Genomic DNA, 18,660 nt, shown 5'->3' on the forward strand with positions numbered 1-18,660 from the left:
TTCTTATTTATTCCTCATAGCCCCAAATGGAACAAGAACAAAGCTGTGAAAAGTGTCATAGGAAATAAGATGGGTAAAAATATCAAGCTCCATTCTTACAATGAAAAAGCACTGAACTGGCACTCCAGACCTGGCTTGATTTCCCAGTGGGTGTGTGTGTTTAGTTGCTCAGTCATGTTTGAGTCTTTGCGATCCCATGGACTGCAGCCCTCCAGGCTCCTCTGTCCATTGGAATTCTCCAGGCAAGAATACTAGAGTGGGTTGCTGGCTGCCCTCCTCCAGAGGATCTTCCCAAACCCAGGTCTCCTGCATTGAAGACAGATTCTTTACTGTCTGAGCCACCAGCAAAGCCCAAGAATACTGAAGTGGGTAGCCTATCCCTGCTCCAGAGGATCTTCCCAACCCAGGAAGCAAACTGGGATCTCCTGCATTGCAGGCAGATTCTTTACCAACTCAGTCGCCAAGGAAGCCCTGATTTCCCAGGTCTGCTACTAAACTGAGTAAGGTCCAAGAACCTTCTCAGAACTTCAGTCTCTACACCTATTACATGAAGGTTGGTGAACAAGAACTTGAAAAACTCTTCCAGTAGAAACAATCCATGTTTCCTTTTCTACAATATTTCAATCCAAAGTCAATAGGGATGACAGAAGCTTTTAAGAGAAAATTAAAATGGGAATGGGCTTTTTTGCTTTATAGCCTTTTCTTTAAAACATGATTAAAGAGATAACATGGCTTTCATTAGATTCAATTAGTAATTGTATCCTGAGCTTAGGAAATAAAAAAGAGAATGGGGAATAATTAACCTTAATCTATTGATTTCATTTTAGTTTAACATACGTCTCTATTTACGGGAGGAAACTAATTAAAACCACCAGAAATGATTCACATATAAAATGGTGGCAGAAGAATAGCTGTATGTGACTGTAGATATAATGAATAAAAAATAAAAATGAAAGAAAAGTGCAGTGTTTTTAATGAAGCTGATCTGTGTTTTATATGTCAACTTGTTATGAGTCATTTCACAATCTAGAAATCAAGAAAAGGATTACATGCACTGTTTTGACACTGACTCCTCTTGTTCATAGTTTGATGAAGGCCTGGCTGATAGGATGCCTTTGTTAATCTCATTTTCTTCCTTTAGTGTCTATGTTATTAATAGCTATGTCAATGCTGATGCTAATATGGAGACAGAACAAAAAAATTCCCAATTTTCATAGTTTGGAGGCAAGTAAGAAATGCAGTTGAATGGTTAGAATACCAACCTGGGAGTTACCTGCTTTGACTTCATTACTCACCTATTCTAAGATGACATGTCACATTTCAGTGTGTTCATGTATCCGTTTATAAGACACTCAGCTCTAAGTGCTTTTTAAGGCCTTTTGTGGAAGATGTTAAGACAGGGTGCAGGGGTAATCTATTACTTACTTATCCTTCACCATTTTTAACCCTAGCTCTTCCTTTTCAAGCCCAGCTTAAACCTTACCTTCTCCACTGAACTTGCACCATTAAACCACAAACCACAATCATGTTCTTAGGGATAACGCTTACTATTGATCATCTATTTTCTGCCTGCCACTGCACTAATAATGTTAACTGCATTGTCACCTTTTATTTTCAAATGATGAGTGAAAGTAACAAGCAGTTTCTTTATTTTATAGGAGAAGAAACTGGGTTTAAAGAACTTGTCTGAGATTACATAGCTGGTAAATTTAAAAGCTGGGACTTTTAAAAGCTCGCACATTTTGTGCTCCTATTGTATTATTTTTTTGAAATCCCTTCTGAGAATTATTATAGAAGTTGGGCTTTATACTTGTAATGCAGCATTTAATTACATGGTGTTTCATTTTATCTCTAGCTATTTTTGATATATGTACTTCCTGCTATAGCCAACATCTGTCATTCACTAATCCTAAAATCAATGTGTAGAAGAAGGAGGAGGCAGGAGAAGGAGGAGGAGGAGAGAGAAAGAGAAGGAGAAGCAGAGGAGGGAAAGAGATAAGGAAGGGAAAAAGTAGAGAAAGAGAGAAGAATCCTTTTGTTACTAGGGTAAGATGTGTGTCTTAGGTCCTATCCATCACATGGACCAACTGAAGACACTGATTCAAAATTGACTAACATGAGAGAAAAGACAAGGTGGGCATCCATTTTTATTATCTCAAATCTCAGCGGAGATAGTGTAGTTATGAAGCCTGCTGCTACGATAGTGGCATCTTGATTTCACCACTTATGATGGATGATGCTGGAAGCAGTGGCTCTCTTCAGGATGGCAAGTTTTGCAGTGTGGTTCTCAGTCATTTCTTCAAACTCAGCTAGAGGATCTGTCTTCAACCTCCCAACAATTTGGAGAATTTTTAAGCCTGCAATCCATTTCTTTCTGCTTAAATGAGCTAACCTGGATTTTGGTTATCTATAAATAACTCTGATTAATAACTTATCAAGTTAATTTTAGACCCTGCATTAGTTATCTATTACTATACAATATATTACTTCAAAATGTAATGCCTTAAAACAATACACATGTATCATTTCACAAGTTCTTTGTGTCAGGAATATGAGCATGGCTTATGGGGATCCTCTGATTCAGGCTTGCATTCAAGCTATTGGCCCAAAAGTCTGAGGTCTCATCTAAAGGCTTAGCTGGGAAGAGAATCCTCCTCCAAGCTCTCTCAGAAATTCTTGACAGCATTTGTTTTCAATAGATTGTTGAAATATAGGCCCCTGCTCCTTGCTGATTGTAGGCTGAATGCTGCTCTGGGTTCCTGGCCACACGGGCCCCTTCTAGATGGAATCTTGCTTTACTGTAATGTGCAAGCAAGAAAGCAATAGAGAGAGTCAGCTTGTAAGACGGAAGTTATAGTCTTTTATAACTTAATCATAGATGTGACTTTCTATTACCTTTGCCAAATTCTGCTTGAATCAAGTCACACACAAAAAAAGGTGAGTATTACATAAAGACATAAATACCAGAAGGCAAACGATGGTGAATTTTGTAGGTCAATTTGGCTAGGCCACGGAACCCGACACTTGGTCAAGCACCAATGAAATTAACACTGAAATAGACTTTGAGTAAAGCAGATTACTTTGTATATGTGGCTGGACCTCATTTCAACAGTTGAAGGTTTTAAGAAGAAAAAACTGTAATCCCCAAGGAAGAGGGTTTTTGCCTCTAGACTACCTTTCAACTCGTTATAACATCAGCACTTCTCTGGGTCTCAAGCCTGCTGGCTTGCCTTCCAAATTTCAGACCTGCCAGCCTCCATACCGGCCAAGTCCTCAAAATAAATTTCTCTTTTAATATATCCACATTCTATTAGTTCTGTTTCTCTACAGAACCCTGATTTGTTCAGTAGGGTTTATTAGAGGCCATCTTAAAAGTCTGCTTTCAGTTTCAGAAGGAAAATAATAGTGTTTTATCTTAAAAAACACCCTTCCTTCCAAAAAAATATTAAAATGTACCCATGGAACCAGCAGCAAGGGGACTTGGAGAACGTCTAGTCTAATCCTATTATTTATAGAGGTGGCCATGAAGAGTCAGATTATGTAATGATTATTCAGTGCTATTTAGAAACAAAGCCAAGGCAAGAACTCAGTTTTCTCTCTTAATGCCCTACCGTTGCCCCATGGTGAAAGTTGCTCAGTCGTGTCTGACTCTTGCGACCCCATGGACTATACAGTCTGTGGAATTCTCCAGGCCAGAATCCTGGAGTGTGTAACCTATCCCTTCTCCAGCAGATCTTCCTGACCCTGGAATCAACCTGGGGGTCTCCTGCATTGCAGGTGGATTCTTTACCACCTGAGCTATCAGGGAAGCCCACCATTGCCCCATAAATTCTGCCAAGTTGAAAGTTGAGAATTGCACTAGTGGCCTGAAGACTGATTATAGGGAAGTAAAATCTTCATGGGCAGATAAACTATTGGTCAGCTGGGTTGTTCTCTCTTCAGTGGATCTTCCTGTAGTGGGTAATGGTGCCACCTCATCCTCTAACCCGGATTCCTTAATGATCAATGGCCTGCATGGCCAAGATGGCAGGCTGGGTCATGGATCCTGCCAGTGGCTATGGAACAGAGCAAAACTAACTGGCCCAGAGGGGATTAAACCCTTGACCTTGGCCTCATTAGGGCTGAGGTCTAACAAACTGTTAGACATGCATCGTATCATTTGTCTTTAAAACTCTGTTTGAATCTGCTATATTACACTCTCATTAACATCTGGTAGCTGGGAGCAATTTAATTGATTTCGCCAGTGCTTTTTATCAGTGCAGAATGTTGATGAGTAAGAACATAAAAATAGAGAAATAAATAAACTTGCATTTAAAAAATACTTAACTTAAAATGGACCAAAGAAATACCTGAAATATAAATTAGGATAATAAGAGTCACTGGGATAGATTTGCTTGTTTACTATTATTTACACACAGAGGGAAATCTCAGAATGAATGTCAAACATTGCACTCAAACTGGCTGTTCACGATTTGAGGCAATTTGTGGAGATTAAAATCTTGGGTTTTCTAATGCACATCAACAATAAATCCTGTTGCTTCTTCCTGTCCAGCCTGGTAAGAAATCAATGCTTTTAGGTAAGCAGTGTTGATTACAAATTTTTTAAGCAGTTATTTTAAAATGACATCCAAGCTCAAGTGAGAGTTTGACTTAAAGTCATTTAATCAAGGATATTAAATTAAAGGATCGCTCTGCCCTGGTGTGATGGGTGTAGAAGGAAGGAAAATGAACATTAACATACATTACGCCAGGTGCTTAATGTGTGTTATAACATTTGATCCTCACTACAAACCAAGAGACAGACATCTTTATCCATATTCTATTGCTCAGAAAACTTAGGGTCAGAGAAGTTCAATAACATTTTCAAGGATACAGAGTTTTCAGCTGCCTGGGGAGCAGGAATGAAACTCAAGTTTATTAACTTCATTGCCCATCTCAAGTTCTTTCTGCCATGTCATATATATTAGATTATATTCAGTGTATATAACAAGGTTGGATTCTTTATCTTTGTGTCTTCCCCACCTCTTCACTTCTCATCTCCCCAAAACATATTCTCCCACTCAGCCTCTCCTACTCTCTTGCCTAGACATGCAAAACACACACACACACACACACACACACGCTTGGGACAGAGAGGCCAAAGAACAAGATTAGTATTTGGGAAGTCAGAACTGCAGTCTTGACTCCATCCATTTCAGATACATCACCAATCTCAGCTTCCTCACTGGTTTATACACTTATTCACTATAGTCTTGTCTCTTAAAAGTATATAACTGTTTATCATCAAGTATTTTTATACTTTGTATTTCCCGAAGTAAAGTGGGGAATTAATATTATTTGGTTACTTGGATACCTCAACATCACCAGCAATTTCAAGCCTCTAATTCTACGCTGTCCAATACGGTAGCCATTCTGACTGTATGTGGCTACTGAGCAATTAGTATATGGCTAGTCTGACTGAGGTACTAAATTTTAATTTAATTTAAAATTTGAAATTAAAGCTGGCTCAAAAATACACAAGTTTCATTGTTTCATTAGGAGGAGGATTCACTTTAACCACTGAAATTTTAGCATCATAATTGAGACGTATAAAATACACATCTTATTTCAAAATCTGTGTAAATATAAAATCTCATTAACTTTTCATAATAATTACAAGTTGAAAGATTGAAGCAATAATCTTTTACATATACTTAAGTTCAATATTATTAAATTAATTTCTACCTGTTTTTCTTTTTAAAAATGTTGCTTGTTAGATCAGCAAACTTTTTCCATGAACTGTCAGATGGAAATAGCTTAGGTTCTGTGGGCCACATACAGTTTCTATGGCGTGGTCTTCTTTACTTTTGTTTTTATTTACTTTTTTAATCTTTGACAATTTAATTCACTAATGTATACCAACTGACTAACAGTGCCTCACACAAAATAAGTGCTAAAAATTTAATTAGAAGCAGTTAGCTGATAATTCAATAGTGACAATTATCCCAAATCTTTGGAATTCTTACTAGACAAATATTTGAGATAATTTATTTATCAGTGCTTAAAAATTAAAGCAGTGGCCCTTCTCATCTGCCATTAGACAGTAGAATTGCTGCAGGGCTGAGGGTAAGGGGAAATAGTTGTAGCCCACTTATGGGCTTCCCTAGTAGCCCAGACAGTAAAGAATCTGCCTGCAAAGCAGGAGACCCAGGTTTGATCCCTGGGTTGGGAAGATCACCTGGAGAAGGGAACAGCTACCCACTCTAGTTCATCAGGCACTCTGTCTATCAGATCTGGGCCCTTAAATCTATTTCTCACGTCCACTGTATAATCATAAGGGATTTGATTTAGGTCATACGTGAATGATCTAGTGGTTTTCCCTGCTTTCTTCAATTTAAGTCTGAATTTGGTAATAAGGAGCTCATGATCTGAGCCACAGTCAGCTCCTGGTCTTGTTTTTGTTGACTGTATAGAGTTTCTCCATCTTTGGCTGCATAGAATATAATCAATCTGATTTAGGTGTTGACCATCTGGTGACATCCATATGTAGAGTCTTCTCTTGTGTTGTTGGAAGAGGGTGTTTGCTATGACCAGTGCATTCTCTTGGCAAAATTCTATTAGCTTTGCCCTGCTTCATTCGGTATTCCAAGGCCAAATTTACCTGTTATTCCAGGTGTTTCTTAACTTCCTACTTTTGAATTCCAGTCCCATATAATGAAAAGGACATCTTTTTTTGGGTGTTAATTCTAAAAGGTCTTGTAGGTCTTCATAGACCCATTCAACTTCAGCTTCTTCAGTGTTACTGGTTGGGGCATAGACTTGGATTACTGTGATATTGTGTGAAAAGGCTGAGTGCCAAAGAATTGATGGTTTTGAACTGTGGTGTTGGAGAAGACTCTTGAGAGTCCCTTGGACTGCAAGGAGATCCAACCAGTCCATTCTAGAGGAGATCAGCCCTGGGTGTTCTTTGGAAGGAATGATACTGAAGCTGAAACTCCAGTACTTTGGCCACTTCATGTGAAGAATTGACTCATTGGAAAAGACTCTGATGCTGGGAGGGACTGGGGGCAGGAGGAGAAGGGGACGACAGAGGATGAGATGGCTGGCATCACCAACTCGATGGACATTAGTTTGAGTGAACTCCGGGAGTTGGTGATGGACAGGGAGGCCTGGCATGCTGCGATTCATGGGGTTGCAAAGAGTTGGACACGACTTAGTGACTGAACTGACTGACAGACCCACTCTAGTATCCTTACCTGGAAAACCCCATGTACAGAGGAGCCTGGCGGGTTACAGTTCATGGGGTCACAAAGAGCTGGACACAACTGATTGACTAACACTTTCCCTTTACAATGGGTATACTTAATTGTTTTACTGTAAAAACTGTTCTTAGCTCGTGGGCAGTACACATACAGGCTACCCAGCGCAGCGGTTCTAGTCACAGCTCTGTTGTAATACATCTGTCATTCTAACTGGAGTACTCAGTGGAAAGCCAGGATGCTCTTCTCTGAAAATGAACTAGGCTGAATCCATACCGAGGATTGTTGTCCTCATTCTACAGAGGAGGACATTGAGGTCTAGGGAATTTTAACAGCTTTTACAAGTCAAATAGCTAGAAAGTGCACAGTTAGAATGAGGATTCACATCTGCCCACCTCCAAAGCTTATATATGACACTGTATCATGCATTCTCCATAATTAAGACTTTCTTTAGTGTGACTAATGAATTTTCACTGATCCATTTATTTAGCCTACCAATATTCATTGAATGAATATTTGTGCATCCTACAAATAATAGAGATACATCCCCTGTTGCACATTTAAGCTCGTTTTTGAGAAGGGCTTCCCTGGTGGCTCAGCTGGTAAAGAATCTGCCTACAATTTGGGAGACCCAGATTCTATCCCCAGGTTAGGAAGACCCCCTGGAGAGGGGAATGGCTGCCCATTCCAGTATTCTTCCCTGGAGAATTCCAAGACAGAGGAGCCTGGTGGGTCTCAGTTCATGAGATCACAAAGAGTCGAACACGACTGAGGGACTAACACACTAGCACTTGAAAAGGCTTAAATATCTTACCGACTTAATTTATGAGATACAAAATGAAGTGGAAAACTGACAATTATTGGCTTACTTCAATCAATATAGATGGCAAGCTTGATAATTCAGGCTTGATCTTGTTAACCCCAAACTGGCAGAGGTACAAACATTTTATGTTCTCTCTTTTTTTCTAATTCAAGATCATTTATTAGCTTAAGATATAATAAAGTGGTGCTAAAATAGGTACAGAATCAAGCAGTAATAACCGACATTTTAACTAACGTAATAAAGTAATCAGTCTTTAGCTAGGCTATGTTAGTCTATTTTCTTTCAGCATATCTGCTTAGCTGCATGATTATTCACTCTATCAAACTTTTTAGTTATTATTATTATTGTAAATCTTTTTTTGGTAGTAGCCCTCCCAAACTCTCTGGCTTTGCTATGCATTATAAATGAACTACTTATTATTATCTTTATAAAATTTAATAAATTCTCATTTTAAATCAGTTTTTCTTTAGACTATTTAGCTCTCCATTACCAATCCCTCTTAGAAATTCAATTAAAATGTAAACTGGATATTTTTGATGTTCTTCATTTAAAATCCCAACATTACTTTTTTTCCCTTAAAGATCTCTCTAATTATGCCGTTGATCTACACCTGATCTTCTCTTTGGGGGCCCCAGAACATCTTACAACCTCCAAAAAACTTCTTACTTCTAATAAGTATGCATAAATAAAATAGATTAAGAGAAGCCTAGAAGCCTAGGATTCTTTTCTCGTTTTGTTTTTCTTTTCAATTCATGTGGCAAATGACATTATTTTTAGTATGAACCATAAATTTTCACTCTCACTGTGTATGCTGCTGGGCTGGGTGTAAAGTGTTTAAGTTTGAGAGTACCTCTCCCCTACAGGAAAATTACAAACACATTTGGGCTGAGGACTCTCAGAGTTGAGGAATAATTCCATTAAGTTTAGAGGTCTTTTCATAGTATTTTCAGAACATTAATCCAGAAAGAAGCATCTATTTTCAATACTATTATGACTGGTCCAAATCTTTTTCCTCTTGAATTAGAAAAGAAAAAGAAAAGTGAGAATAGTAGGAGGAAAAAAACCTCCATTCTTCAGAAACTTAGATGGAAAGTCAGGAAAGTTCTAAAATCACTAAATTTCATGATTAAAAGACTAATTTTGTTTTATCCAAGCTATGGATCATTTTCATCAGGAATAAAATAGGTGTCCCTAATAATCTGACACAATTGGTATAATTCAACAATTGAATAGTGGAATTAATAATTGAACCAGTTGCTTTTCAGTGTGAGTGGGTGTATATACACACATACGCAAGCATGTGTTAGTTGCTCAGTTGTGTTCAACTTTTTGTGACTCCATGGATTGTAGCCCACCAGGCTCCTCTGCCCATGGAATTCTCTAGGCAAGAATACTGGAGTGGGCTGCCATTTCCTTCTCCATATATACACATACACATTTATATACTGGCTTCCCAGGCGGTGCTAGTGGTAAAGAACCTGCCTGTCAATGCAGGAAACATAAGAGACACTGGTTCAATCCCTGGGTCTGAAAAATCCCTTGGAGGAGGGCATGGCAACCCTCTCCAGTTTTCTTGCCTGGAGAATCCCATGGACAGAGGAGCCTGGCGGGCTACAGTCTGTAAGGTTGCGAAGAGTTGGACACAACGGAAGCAATTTAGCACAAGTGGATATTTATATACATATAAACATTTATGTTGATATATATGCATATGTTTTAAAATTAAATTGTGATACATACATATTTATTGTATACGATATATATAATGTATACATTTACCTAAGTACTTAATTATATATATATATATATATACAGAAATATATATATGACTCAGCTAGTAAAGAATCTACCTGCAATGTGGGAGATCTGGGTTCAGTCCCTGGGTTGGGAAGATCCCCTGGAGAAGCGAAAGACTGCCCATTCCAGTATTGTGACCTAGAGAATTCCATGGCCTGTATAGTGCATGGGGTCGCAAAGGGTTGGACACAACTGAGTGACTTTCACTTTCACTTCCACTTTCACGTATATACGGAAAGAGAGCTGTGGCAATTTAAATCATGTTTCATTTTCATCTACTTTTGCAGTGTAAATGAAGTTTGATAACAATCCCAGTAAACTAGTTGGTCATGAACTTATTTTTCTTGCATACTTATTAAATTCATCCATTTAAGGAAATATCTTGAATCTTTTAATCCTATTCACCTTTTCTTTTTAATTATAGAGAAAAAATGCTTACAAACATTTTGCAGTGTCAATTGACATTCCCCATGTAAATGGTCTCTCTCTCTCACACTGAGATGTAAAATGTATTGCTGCTTTCTCTTAAACATATCTGTCAACACCAATATTTTAAGGATATTGAAAAGGGTACAGAGCAGAGTTTCCACGGCACTAAATTTTTTAAATTATATTTACTTACTGAGACTTCTTATTGAACTTGTTTATTGGAGGAAATGGCAAACCACTTCAGTATTCTGGCCTGGAAAATCCCATGGACAGAGGAGCCTGGTGGGCTACAGTCCATGGGGCCACAAAAGAGTCAGACAGGACTGAGCAACTAGGCACACATGCATAATAGTATATTAGCCTTTCGTTGGTCTAGGTTTCTGGGAAACAGATGCATTCAGTAAGCTGGGAAAATAAGTTTCCAATGTCCCCAAAGAATAAGATAGGTAGCTGTGCAGGTTGGTGTAACATTGGAAGGTATTTTAATCTAATTTTTTCTCATCCTCTCTTTAACTGGGAAAGTTATTTAGCCTTTCTCAACATTTCTAAACTTCTATACTGTTACTGTGAGGACCAGCACAAATAATTTCATATAAAACATCATCCAGTAGAGTCCCTGACAAAAAGAAAGCACTGAGTAAATAATAGTTGATATTATTTTTTGTTGCTGTTATTGAGGAAATGTGTGATTATAAGGGTAAGAGGTAACTTCTACATCTGTTAAGTATAGAAAATTTCGTTAATTGCTGCAGACATAGGACTTTTTATATTGTCCTAAGTCAAAGTAGAAACGAAATAAGTTTATTAGAATGGGATTAATTTAATTACAGCACAATTGACTAAGAAAACTGCCTGCACTATAAAACAGGAACGGGCTAATTTTGCAGAGCATGGAAAACTCTCTGCCTCTGGTAATTATAAATATAATTCACAAGACTATTTGCCTTTGCATCCTAATAATACTCAACATTTTGTAAGTTGATGGTGTGTGTCCATAAATTTAAGCAGTGGTTTAGTAAAGAAGTAGCACAGATTTTAAAGCAGTGAGTAGTGTGCTGAAGTTGGCGCTAGAGAGAATGAATAATTGAATATTCAGGTATTGTAAGCCTGTTATTAAACTATTGGCAGCTTGAAGTCAACCATAGTAGGACCATTGAAATCATGGGAATTGGCAAATGCTACAAATCTCACGTTCTCCCCACTCATCCCGAAGACCTGGTTTACCAGTAAACTGCTGATGTGGACATTATATAAATGTGTATTTAATTGCCAGCTTTAACACTAAATGGTTTATAGACTTTAAGAAGTTATGTTGTATTTCTGTCCTGTAGTTTCATCATCTAGAAAGCAATACAATTACTTCTTTGTCATAAGTTTGCTTTTGATTAAATAATTTTAGCTACTTGATCATCTAATACATACTTTGTAAGTGGTAGCTCATACTAATAAGCCAAAATCATGTAAGACAAAACAGTGAAAAGTAGAAATTAAAAGTAAATGAAGAAGTTTCAGAAAACAGGGTCTTTTGCCATATTAACATGCTTCTTTAAGGAAGTGATTCTACATATACAATAGAAAAGAGGTGATTCACTTAAGTTTCACTCACCATGAAGAGATTGCTGTGTGATCTTCCACTGTCCTCAGAGGGTGAGAAAAAAGAATCAGTTCTACCCGAGCTCCTCTCTTGGTGAGCTTGCTGCTCTGGGACTGGCTCATATAAGCTGTCCATAGAGCCTTCCTGCAGTAGAGAGATTTCTGAGTTAAGGAATAACAAAATGATAATTTCCATTGGAAAGTTGTCTAACCATCTACCTACCTTTATACAGTACCCTAGCTAAATGATCCTTGCACTGGGATTATACTTTATGGTATGCCAGTGTTCAACAGTGAGCAAGACAGCAAAGAGAGGCATTCTCAGAACTCACTAGAGAGCCAGGAATTAAAATAAAACTCTAAGTGTTGGTGAAAATGAAAGGGTTAGTTGCTCAGTTGTGCCCGACTCTTTGCAACCCCACAGATGTCTGTCAGGCTCCTCTGTTCATGGAAATCTCCAAGCAAGAATATTGGAATGGGTAGCCATTTCCTTCTCCAGGGGAATCTTCCTGACCCAGGGTTCAAACACAGGTCTCCTGTACTGCAGGCAGATTCTTTACTGTCTGAGCCACGAAGGAAGCCCCAGATGAGGCAGTTTCTCAAGAAGCATGATGAGAACATAAAGTTCAAGGTAAGAAAAGACCTCTTTGGACACCAACAAACTTCCCTGACTGTCAGGTCATAGCTTTTGGTCATATGCATCCCTCTGGTGGGAGTACCAATTAGTACTATGTCCTTGTATAAGAAACACAATCTGTTGTACTTTACCTTCCTCAACTGTAAAGTTGCAGTTTCATTCACCTTAAAAGAAAAACTCGGGATAAAATTAAATACAGTGTATGCTTTGAAATAGCAAAACTATCTCACAGGTACAATAAAGGCATTAACATTAATGTTTAAAGTATTTACATTAATAAGTTATATTATTTACTTGTTTTTATCCTTTTTTTGGAATAATGAATTTTAAAATGTATGAATCTGCATGTAACACTGTTGTGAACTCTATGCTTCTTTGTATTTGGGAAGCTTACTTACTGACTAATTGACTTGTTATGATTATTTTCCTTTTAAGGTTGAATTGTATTGTGTGGCATCAGCTGGAGACAGTCTTAAGGGAGAGAGGTATGCACTCAATATACTGAAAATTTCTAGTCATAGTAACTGGTGATGCTGATAATGATGTCATCAATATAAATGTCTGCTGGATTACAAAAAAAGTTTTCTTGCTTGAAACAATGAGTGAGAAACTATAGTATTGTACAACAAATGTTCTCATCTTTAAAAATACATTTTGTTAAGATTCAAAAAAAATGAAGATTGAATTGTATTCACATTGTCTACCTTTAGAAATTTCAACCAATAAGTTCTGTGCTATAGTTCCATAATTCAAGCAACTTGAACTCCAAATGAATTATCAGGAAAATTTATAAGACCTAGGTTAAGTCCTAAGACATGTGTGCTCTAAATACCTAAACATGTAGGAAAGTTGAAAGCCTAACAGAATCACAAAGTGGGGATCGGAGGTTAAACTTTGAACCTGTTAAGTGTCTGCCCACAAACAGGTAGCACTGATGGATCTTGTCCCTGTGGTATAATGTGTGATGGTGGTCCTCCACATTAAGCAAGCTCCCTGATGAAATCCAGGGGCTGCAGCACCCACAGGAGGCTGAAAAATGAAAGGAGGAGACTGAAAAAATCTCCTTCCCAAAGCTGCTGAGGCTTTTGCTTCTTGGAAGTTATAGGCCAGAAAAGTAAAATTCAATGCAGCCAGCAAACTGGGATCAGAGACAAGCTGCCAGCTGATTCAGTGACTGGAGCAGTAATGAACCCGTACCCCCTGGGATGAGATACCTGGACCAGCAACGTAAACCTTGTTTCTAAACTGGGGTCTCGGAAAGACTGGAGAATTTTGCCTCACAGCTAGCTGGAGAAAGGTAAAGAGGCCAAGAAGGAGAGAAAAGAGAGCAAGGAGGATGGAGGTGAGAGGGAGAGGAGAGGGAAAGACAGAGACTGAGACACTCGGAGAGACTGAGAGAGAGATGAGGTTATGCTTCAACACCAGCCAAAGCACATGAAGGGAACAAAAGCTGAGAAAAAGTCAACTGAATTGACAATCTAAAGATAGAGCCATTTCCGCTTCCATTGCATGAATGTAAAATCATAAAACAGGTGAAAAATAATTTAAAGAGAACAATTATCATCTTCACATGAGCTAAATAAAAAAGGAATTTTACAATTAAACTAATTAACCTATGATGATACCAAAAGAGGCAGAAACAAAAAATTAAACAATTACGAAGTCTTGAAAATAATATAACCACAGACATTTGTATTAAGTAATCAAAAATTGGGATGAACTCTAGACCTCTCAAAAGAATTAGAAAATGCTGATGAGTTCACCCAGAGTGCATAAAAGAATAAACAGAAAACCCATGAATCATTCGGGTAAATATGTGGAGGACATATTGAGGCATTACAACATCAGATTATCAGGAATTCTAGCAAAATAAAGTGATAGATTTTTCTTGCCAATTAAGAAAACTAGGGACCAATTTTACTTATAGTTTTAAGAACTCCTAAATGTAATGTTAGCAAAATTAAATTTAATAATGTATTTAAAAATACACCATGGTCAATTACAGGAATACAAGGATATTTCAACATTTAAACATACTGTAACATGCTTAAAAAATTTTATCACTTCAATAAATATTTTAAGGCTTTAAACAATTTATTATTCATCCTTGATAAAATCTCAGCAAATTGGGAAAAGACAGGACTTCTTCAACCTCATGAGGGTTATTTATCAAAAAACTCAAGAAGACTCAATTAGAAGTAATTACATGAATGTTAGAAGCAAGACTAGGATGCCTGCCATATAGTATTTTTATTTGTCAATGTTATAGGAGAGAGAGAGAGAGAAGCAGAGAATGGTATAATTGCTACAGAAGAGGAAAATTTACAGATTATCTACATAAAAAGTACCAGAAAAAAACATAGATTATTAGAAGCAAGAAGACCAGGGTTCAATTCCTGGGTCGGGAAGATCCTCTGGAGAAGTAAATCGCAATCCATTCCAGTATTCTTGCCTGGAGAATCCATGGACAGAGGAGCTTGGCAGACTATAGTCCATTGGATTGCAAGAGTCAGACATGACTTAGCAACTAAACCACCACCACTTCCTTGCAATATCAAAATTTGAAAATCAATAACACATCTATAAATCAGCAAAAAAAAATTAGGGAAAAAATCAAAATAGCAACCAAAATTCTTTAGACCACTAGCAATAAAGTTAGCAAAGATGTACAAGAACTTTTTAGAGAAAATTATAAAACATCTTTAAAGGCCATGAAAGATTAGAATAAGAGGAGAGTTATACATGTTTGTGGATGGGAGAACTCAACCTCAGAATGAAGTCAATTTCCTCTAAAGGTGTAAAATTTAAATTTATTTTAATCAAAATCCCATAAAAAACTTTCACATAACTTGATAAGATGATTCTGTATATTTATAGAAGCAAAGAGATTTTGAAAGTCCACAGTTTGAAGATGAACAAGAAGAGGACATTCTTTGGAATAAGATATCTGCTGGGCATTAGAATTACCTTAATAGGTATGTAGAACAGTCAAAAAGAAAAGGATGGAGATATACTAATGGGATAAAATATATAAACCAAATAAAGATAGGGGCAGCATTTCAAATCACTGAAGAAATGGTGCAGGGGAAATTGATTTGTAACCTTACTGGATTACAAAGTCAAGCTAAACTCAATAACTCTATGATGAGCTCAACAAAAAAAATCATCCTGCTTCTAATGAGCAGATTTTCTAAAAGCCTTATCACCATGTAAAACTCTAAGAAAATTTCTGGATTCAGAGTGGCCCACATAAAAGGATATTCCTGCCTCCCTTTTGAAAAATAGACCCCATTTGGAGTTTATAGATCCAAAATAATAGCAATCACCTTTAATGGATTATTTATAGTATCCTTGGTTAAAAATGGATAGTTCATTAAGTTTGGCTTTATATTTCTCTTAAAAACTCCATTTACTAAAAGATTTACAATTTCCCCCTACACTTAAGAGAATGTTTAACTCATTCATTGACTTTCCTAATGCTAATCTTTATGTGATGCTTATTATTTAGTATCACCTATTTCTTAAAGATTTAAAGGTCAATATGTTTATTTACACTTCCATTTTTTAATTCTGCAATCTCTCCACTAGATCAGTAGTTTTTAATCTCTTCTTTAAAATGCTGTGCCACATGTGTTCACATTCCTATAGGCACAGATAAAATGTGTTTTGAATTACACACCAATTCCTGGCAAAAACTATGACCCCACCCCTTTTTCACAGCTCATAACAGCATGGTAGGGTGTCACAACACCCTGATTGGGAGCCCATATGCTAAATAATTTTATTTATTTATTCCCCAAGAAGGAATAAAAATATCTAAAATAGTTTTGATTTTTTTTTTTTAACCAAGTACCTTGTGGACATTTTCTTATTATAGCAATTACTTTTAACCACATATAAACTTCGGAATGCTTACCCACAATAAGTCAGTGTTAATGATGGTTCAACCTAAGCTAATACGTTTCTGAACAAGGCTAGCTTAAGGAGACGGAAAAGAGATGGCAGTCAAACTGAGTACATGAGGCATGGCTTTGAAGCAATACTTTTTGAGGGCGTGCCACCTTCCCTATATTACAGAGAAAGACAATCACACTCATTATATGGTTTTATGTCTTTACTAGCAGGATTACAAAGCATATGCCATGCTATGCTGAGCTCTGCTATGTTATAGAAACATTAGCATACGCTTATAGCACCATTCAGCGTGATTTCAGAACACGGTCGGCTCTGCCGCTACACTGCCTATTTCCATGGGAAGTATATTCCTGTAAACCACATATAGCTCTTTTAGAGCAACTAGAAGCAAATGCATAATACCACTTAAATCACCTGAAATGGGATTTCTCCAGTCAGATTTATATGGCACAAAGCAAAGTTGAACACTGGCGGTTATTTTGTAAATTAGGAGTATATAGGCAAGCTGAACTCGATGATTCAGCCTGCCACAACTCACAATTGCATTTTATTTTTCAAGATGCTCTAAGATTAAATCCCTTATCTTGGCTTAAAATGCCTCCTGTTTAGGTATTACAACTATGTCAGCACCATCTCTAGCACTTATGTTAATCTTATTTGCAATTTGGAAAGAAAACAAACATCAAAGTAAACCATTTTATTTCCTCAAATGACAGGGATCTCCCATCGACATCTTGAAAAACCAATGAATAGGCATAATACCCTGCTGTAAACACAGATAGAAATGAATAAAATTATTTTTGAAATCCATTTTTAGCATTGGCAGATGGTCACAACTGCAGGTTAGGGTTATAAAATATTTCCAGATCTATGACTACCTGCTAACTTCCACTGATCCACTTCAGGCTAAAAGGAAAAAAAAAGCAATAATGTAAAAAAGAATTTGAGAGGTGCCTACTCCCTTGAATGAGCGCATCTGCAGGACTGGATTAATCTATTGTACCTTGCATTTACAGGGCTGTGTAACTCAGAAAGCTGCCTCCATGGTGGTTTAACCAAACCAATATTGAACTGAATCCATTACTCAAACAATAAAGGAGGAATTTTGATTACTCAGAATGTCCCAAAGCAAAACCAGTAACCCCAATGCAGCATATTTTGCAAAATAAAAACTCTTGTGCTCAATAATGAAAAGAATAATATAGTTCCTCAAAAAGACTATCTACATCTCACACTTAGAAATTCAATATCAAATTGTTAAGTAATTAATCACTGTTACAGATAAATATATGCTATTTTTGTAAATTACTTGCCTCTGCACACAGTTGGCTTAAGTTCTTTAATGAAAATGTTTCCTTATTTTTCTGACGTAGACTTTCTTATGAAATCCTAGAATGTATCCTAAAATATCACCACTTAGGGGGTTTAGGGTAGACCCTAGTTCCAGACAATAAGATAAAAATGAGGATATAAATGGTACATGTATTAAAAATCTTACCAGCGAAAAGCAGAAAAGATTCATTTTGGTCAGTTTCCACTCCTTGTTGCAGTGCCCTCTCTTGGCTTCACAGCTGTTTGGACAGTGCTCCCAGGAGATTACTCCAGAGTAAAATCCTTGCCATAATCCCAGGGATTCACAGACCATTATCAAATGAAATAGGTCTTTGCTGAACAAACAATTTTCTAAATTAATGAGGAACCCTAACTAATAAAAGGAGAGAATGAGACTAACCATGATCTTTGTAAACAGATTTCAATGGTGACAATAATATTCCTAAAATCTGGAAGAAAAATGCAGTGGGAACAACCATAGGCCTGTTTGAGTTAAAAATATGAAGCACGCCTTGGAGAAAATGGCATTCTCCGACATGAAATAAGCCCCTTCCTTTGGCTGGTTCAAAGCTCAGTACCAGGTGCGTCCCATCACCCATGTCTCCATCCTCTTCCACTGATTAAAATAATGTTGGATACCTTATTCTTTTTATGATGGTAAATTATGCATCATTTAAAATTTCCCATTTTAACCATTTTTAAATGTACAGTTTTGTGGCATTGGGTATACTCTTGTTATTGTGCAAACATCATAGCCATCCATCTCCAGAACGTTTCCATCTTATAAAACTGAAATTCTGTACCCATTAAACACTAACTCTCCTCCATTCCTCCCTCCCCCCAGCCCCTGGTAACAACCATTCTACTTTCTGTTTCTGTGAATTTCACTATTATAG

The 18,660-nt window shown here is 37.1% G+C and overlaps 1 long non-coding RNA gene across 1 annotated transcript; it reads right to left on the reverse strand.

Annotated features, from left to right (window-relative positions):
* Positions 1-2,135: 2,135 nt before the first annotated feature.
* Positions 2,136-12,012, reverse strand: LOC120853416. Its single transcript, XR_005718775.1, has 2 exons — positions 11,894-12,012; positions 2,136-2,357 (listed from the first exon to the last, which is right to left on the reverse strand). It is a non-coding gene; the product is annotated as an uncharacterized LOC120853416 (long non-coding RNA).
* Between the last annotated feature and the right edge of the window lie 6,648 nt (positions 12,013-18,660).

The sequence above is a fragment of the Oryx dammah genome, unplaced genomic scaffold (assembly GCF_014754425.2).
Source record: "Oryx dammah isolate SB20612 unplaced genomic scaffold, SCBI_Odam_1.1 HiC_scaffold_2, whole genome shotgun sequence".
In the NCBI taxonomy this organism is placed as follows: domain Eukaryota; kingdom Metazoa; phylum Chordata; class Mammalia; order Artiodactyla; family Bovidae; genus Oryx; species Oryx dammah.